Source organism: Spermophilus citellus, assembly GCF_964194105.1.
Source record: "Spermophilus citellus genome assembly, chromosome: 16".
Lineage (NCBI taxonomy): Eukaryota > Metazoa > Chordata > Mammalia > Rodentia > Sciuridae > Spermophilus > Spermophilus citellus.
In genome coordinates, this window is record NC_138196.1 from 12,143,627 (window position 1) to 12,150,042 (window position 6,416).

The 6,416-nt window shown below is 43.4% G+C and overlaps 1 pseudogene across 1 annotated transcript; it reads left to right on the forward strand.

Moving 5' to 3' along the window:
* The first annotated feature begins 2,254 nt into the window (after nt 1–2,254).
* On the forward strand, nt 2,255–3,183 carry LOC308635141 (small ribosomal subunit protein eS4-like; annotated as a pseudogene). The gene is made up of 2 exons: nt 2,255–2,840; nt 2,989–3,183. The product of its transcript is annotated as a small ribosomal subunit protein eS4-like (transcript).
* Nucleotides 3,184–6,416: the final 3,233 nt, after the last annotated feature.

Below are 6,416 nucleotides of genomic sequence, written 5' to 3' on the forward strand. Positions count from 1 at the left end.
ATGATGATGGTTATGTTAAGCTGTGTATTTAATTGTATATTAGACCCCTGCTGTCCGCCTAGGCCTGCTACTTTGGAGTTCTTGTGGGGATTCCTGGAGAGTTGGTTGGGGAAGCTCCGGAGGAAGGATTTCCGGTTGGTGTGTTGTGTGCCTGGAGGAGCCGCGTGGGCGGCCTTCGGGAGAGGTTCCCGGGAGCGTGTGTGGAGTGTGCTGGTGGAGTTCGGAAATAAAGTTTGTTCCTGCTTGAGTGGCTCGTAATTTGTGCCCAGCCAGACTGCAGCAGACCCAAAGTTTAATAAGGGAGTAAAACAGACAAATACAAAATGAAGAAGAGATGCCAAACTTTATCATGCTTTTAGTTACACATTAGGCATTGGCAAACCCAACTGAAGAAACAGGTACAAAGACAGCCTCTCTAAGTCCCTGTTTTATTTTCCTATTTGCAGGTTTTTTCAAAACCTTACCATAGATTGGTATCCTTTGGTGGCTTCTCTGAAAGACTCCCTGGCTATTAAACGGCTTCTCAGTGTTTTTTTTTTTTTTGTTTGTTTGTTTTTTGTTTTTGTTTTTGTTTTTTTTGCATCCTATTCTTTGTTTAACTTGTTTCCTCCCCTCCAGATATTAATGCACTACACTTATCGGCTAAAGCAATGATATCAACCACCTTCCACTTAAACAAAAGGATGCTTATTGTTTTTTAACTTAAAGTATATTTCAGAGATAGGGCCCTAGCTCTAAGCTAAGTAGACTGCTGATATATTGAGTCTGGCATCTAAAATATAGGTGAGAAATGTAGCCAAGAGACTCCAGATCTGCAAGTCAGGTAACACATTTAAAAGTTTTACTCTGAATACTGTAGAGACAGGCAGGGGAGAAGCAGAGAGTTCAATTTGGAGGCTATTGCAATAGTCTGGGCAAAAGATGATAATTGGGGGGCCAGCAAGGTTGCAGTAGAGTGATGAATAGATATATTGTACAGTGATGCCTTGAAGATTCATGGGTTGAGCATTGGCAGGAAGTGGGAGAATATAAGATGATTTCAACAATTTGGCATTGATAGAATGGAGTCACCATGTTGAAGGAGGAAGGCAGCAAAGAGTTTGGGGACATAAAGTATTCATTTTTGTGCTGGCAAGTATGCAGAAATAGGGGAACTCTCATACATTTCTGGTAGGAATGTAAATTAGTACAGCAATTAAGACAAACACTCTGGGGCTCATCAAACACACACACACACACACACACACACACAGAGAGAAACTAGAAATACAACTACCATATGATCCAGCAGTTCCATTATAGAGTGTATATCCAAAGGAAATACAATTAGTATGTGAAAGAGATATCACTCCCCAGTTTATTACAGCACTCTTCATAGTAGCCAAGATGTGGAATCAACCTAGATGCCCATTGTGGATGAATGAATAAAGAAAATGGGGCATATATATACAATGGAGTTTTTTCAGCCAAAAATAGATGAAATTTTATCATTTATCATGGATGAGCCTAGGGACATTATGTTACATGAAAAAAGTCAGGCACAAAAAAGACAAATACCACATATTCTAAAGTCAACTGGATCTTTGGGACCCCAATCTCTTCCTTTATCATGTTGTACTGCTCCTTGATGCAGCCTTCTCTGTGGATCCTGGATGAAAAATTCCTCTCACTGGGAAAATTGAGACCTCTGAAAAGGACTTTTAGCATCATCTCTTCTATGGTGACTCCCTGAACTGCCAGAATAAATCAGCTCTACTCTACTGTCCACTGATTTTTTCCTCTGCCTACTCTATCCACTAAGCTGTGGGCCCCTTAGAGTGCTTTGTGCACTGTATTTGACCCAAACCTGGCATACTGAAGGCACCAGATGCATATCCCTCTGGGACTGACTGCAGACTCTGGGCCTAGTGCACAACAGGAGAGCAGGGTTGCTGTCTACAGAACCTCATTCATGTCCAAAAGTGACCCCAAAATAGAGACCTGTGGGCAGGATCTGTTGTGTATCCACTTGACTAACCACCAGGAGTCTCTACCTAGATCTTACTTCCCTCCTTTCTCAGCAGGAGACCTGCTGCCTCCTCTTGAAAGGATCTGGGAAGACTAATCCAGCTAGTTAGTCTAGTAAAGCTAGTCAGAAAAACAGAGATCCAAAGACAGAGTAGCACACACAAAAAACAGAGAAGACACAAAGCAGATCAAGAACAACATGGAGCACACAGGAAGAAGGAGGCCTCTTTCTGTGCCTAGAGCAGCCATGGCTCATGGTCCCAAGAAGCATCTGAAGCAGTGGGTAGCAGCTCCAAAGTATTGAATGATTGGTTAAACTGACTGGTGTGTTTGCTTCTCATCTATCCACTGGTCCCCACAAGCTGAGAGAACATCTTCTTTCTCTCATCATTTTTCTAAGGAACAGAGTTAAGTATGCCCTGACAGGAGACGAAGTAAGACAGATTTGCATTCAGCACTTCATTAAGATTGATGGCAAAGTCCAAACTGATATAACATACCACACCAGTTTTATAGATGTCATCAGCATTGATAAGACTGGAAAGAATTTCTGTCTGATCTGTGACACCAAGGGTCATTTTGCTGTTCATCATATTACTCCTGAGGAGGCCAAGTACACATTGTGCAAAGTGAGAAAGATCTTTGTGGGCACAAAAGGAATCCCTCTTCTAGTGACTCATGATGCTCGAACCATTTGCTACCCTGATCCCCTAATCAAAGTGAATGATACCATTCAGATTGGTTTGGAGACTGGCAAGATTACCGATTTCATCAAGTTTGACACTGGTAACATGTGTATGGTAACTGGAGGTGCTAATTTGGGAATAATTGGTGTGACTGCTGAGAGAGAGAGAGAGAGAGAAAAGGGAGGGGGAGAGGGGGAGGAAGGGGGGAAGAAGGCAGGGGGAGGGAGGAGGGGGGATGCAGGGAAGGAGAGAGAGAAAGAGATAGATAGACAGAGATATAGAGATAGATAAATAGATTGATCCTGGCTATTTCGATGTGGTTCATGTGAAAGATGCCAGTGGCAACAGCTTTGCCACCCGGCTCTCCAACGTTTTTGTTATTGGCAAAGGAAACAAACCATGGATTTCTCTTCCATGCGGAAAAGGAATCTGCCTTACTATTGCTGAAGAAAGAGACAAGAGACTGGCAACCAAGCAGAGCAGTGGCTGAAATAAATGATCTCTAGGTGATATGCCTTTGTACTTAATTAAAGAAAATATAGCAGGATGAGGGGAAAAAACAACATGGAGGAGAAATTCAAGTATGGAGGGTAGTCAGGAGCAGTCTGGAAATGACAGATGCAGTGAGCATCTAAGAGGACCCTCAACTCTTTACCTGGGTGCCCAAGCCAGAAAGCAGGAGGCCATTTCCTCCTTGCTCATCCCTCATTCCTCAAACCCAATTGTAGGCAAGACTTGTTCATCTTTCCTCCAAAATATATCAGGAGTCTACCCAGCCCTTTCCATCCCCACAAATGTCATCATCTTCTTTATATATTAATGCAGCATCTTCTATATGTTTCCCTGCCTCTTGCATTGTCCCAACACACTCTGTTAATCTGCAGGAATTTTCTAAACACTGTCTGATTATGTCACTTCCATCCCCCACTCCCGAAATCAAGCCCAGATATGTTTCCTGGTGTAGAAGGCTTTGCTTGATCTGGGCTCTATCCATCACCAAAACCCTAAACCTAGCCATTTCAAATTTTGATCCCAATGTCCAGTGTTCTTTCCTCAGGGGCAACCTCACTCACTGCTCACCCTAGTATCCTTACAAGAGTCTTATCTCTACTTTAATAGTCCACCTATCCCACCCATATCAGAGCTCTACTCTAGGGCTCTAACAATCTCTAGTCCAGGATGCCATCACCAATATGTCTTACCTTCCTATCTGTTCCTATCTTTGGCCTCTTGGGACCAAGTTCACCAGCCCTAGCCTTATGTTCCCCTGTCCTTGGCATACTAATCTCTTCTCTGTCACTCTTTGCAGCACTTTCTTTATAGGGTCATGGTCCTTCCTATGTTTTCTATTTGCCTTTTTTTTAAAAAAATGTTATCTGCTAGTTTTCAGTTTGAAAGTATATTTAAATAAAAATTAAGTTAAACATGACACCTGTTCTTGTACAAGTGGAGCAAGGTCACTGTATGATGGGAGTCTGGGAATTGTGACTTTCACCAACACTTTGGTGATCTTTCTAGATCCCCTCAGACCCTTTTTACTGTTTCTGGGCCTCCCTCTCTGGGGATTGTTATGTGTTGACTTCCAATGGCTGTCTTCTAGTTGCTGGGGCCACTTTGCTCAAATTCCCAGAGAGCCCTTAAATGGTTGGAGGCTTAAGGCCCCAAATGACCCTTAGCCATGATGACTGACTTGTGTGAGGGAATGAGCTCAACTCCTTAATTCTCACTTTGGACAATGCTAAGATTCTCAGTGCCTAGAACAGAACCTACCACACAGAAGGCACTCAATAAATGTTTATTGAATGAACAATTGTCAATCATATCCTTTAAAATTTCTGGAATTTTTATCATTCTTGGGTCTTTCTCATCCAAGATTAAAAAGAATTTGCTGAAATCTATTTTGGTATATTTGCTAATTTTTATATTTAATTATTTGATTGATCTTGAATATACAGTAAGAACTACAGTAATGACATATTTTCTCTTCATGGATAATCAAGTTGTTCCAATAAATTTTAAATGTTTCCTTCACATATAAAACCAAGATGTTGTGTTATTTAAGACCCTTTTAGTGAGGTGTTATCATTTATAATGACCTTTTAGTAAGGTGCAATCATTTATAATGACCACTTAACCACGATTGATTATGTCACCATATGGAAAAATGTAACCAAGAATTTTAAACACTTTATAGCTACATAAAAATTTAGTCAGCATACAATTAAGGACAAGGGAAATGGAGGAAAATAAAGATAGATTTAAGGATAGGATAAGATTTTTCTTTGATTTCTATTAATATTTATAAAGTAAATAATAAATTGAAATTTTAAATGAAGCATATGGAAAGGAACAAGGGCTTTAAAAGACAGCTGTTTTCCTTCATGGGCCCGAGATGAAGGTTGAGAGGTGATCTCATGAAGGTGAGGATGGTGGAGGTTGCAGGTGAGGGAAAATTGTTACTAAAGTGTTCCAAGGAGTCACTGCTACAGAAAAGGCCAAACCATACAGACTCCACACGTGAAATTCACTTCCTGTGGCTCTGTACTCCTAAGGACTGTCGAGTTCCTTCCTACCCTTGGTAAACTGAACAGAACTTTTGGAAGTACCTTCACCCTCCTGCCTCCAAAGGAATACCAGCCCTATACACATGGACAGTGAGTCCCAGTGTTCCCATCAGCTGACTCTTGCTGATGGACTATTTGGGATGCCTCATCAACCAGAGAGCAGAGACACTGATATCTGTGGAGATATACCAAAACTTGTAGAACTGTATCCCTAGAACCTCCCCAAACACCTATCTCTGTAAGGTCCCCTTCTGACTCCTTAGAATTCAGTAGTCTTTTTCAATTTAATTCAGAGAACATCTGAGTTCACCAAGCCGCCAGTCACACCCTCAGAACCTGAAGGGGCATCAAAAGCTGGGACAAAAGACGTCCTGGGTGTCCTGCACCTAATTCAGTTTGTAATTGGGAAGGTTAGCGAGGTCATGCCCCCGAGCCTTGTCTACTTAAACCTAGGCTTCTCTTCCTAACCAAAAGGGCATTTCAGTCTTCTTGGCTCAGCTGCCCCAGGTTACTCACTGGGATCCCAAAGTTGTCCTTAGAAGAACAGCTACTCATGGGTGAGCATACTTCAAGGGCAGTTGTCATCAGCCATCCATCCCCACCTCCATGCAGTGCCAGAATGCCACTGTGGTCTTGGATTTGAGGGCAAAACACCCACCTCTTGACTAACAATTACATTTTACAGCAGGTCTGCTTAAGTGCTTTCCTACCTGCCTAATCTCTGCAGCCTTGTCCCAGGTCTCTCTCCAAAGAGGAGAGTCTTTGGACTGACCTCTAGCAGAGTCGCTTCAGGAAGTGTCTTTAAAACTTTGGGAAGGCTCACTGGTCCCCCGGGGGAAGCACATGACCGGACTGAGTCCAGATCCAGGCTTGCGGGAGGCAGAAAACTTGGAAAGGTCCCGTCAGCCTCGCCTGCTGAAAGTCCCAGGGCTCAGGCAGGACTTGCCCTCAAGGCCCAAAGCGCGCGCTCTAGGCAGCGAGCGGAGGCCTGGAGTTCTCTGCCAGGCCGCCCACTCAGCCCCGCCCACCTACGTCACGCTCCGCCGGCCCGCCCAAGCTCTCTTGATTGGTGGAGAGTGAGCGAGAGGGCACCCCCCACACATACACCACCCGCCCTCCTGCGGCACTGCCCCGCCCACTGGCTTACTGGGCAGTGAAT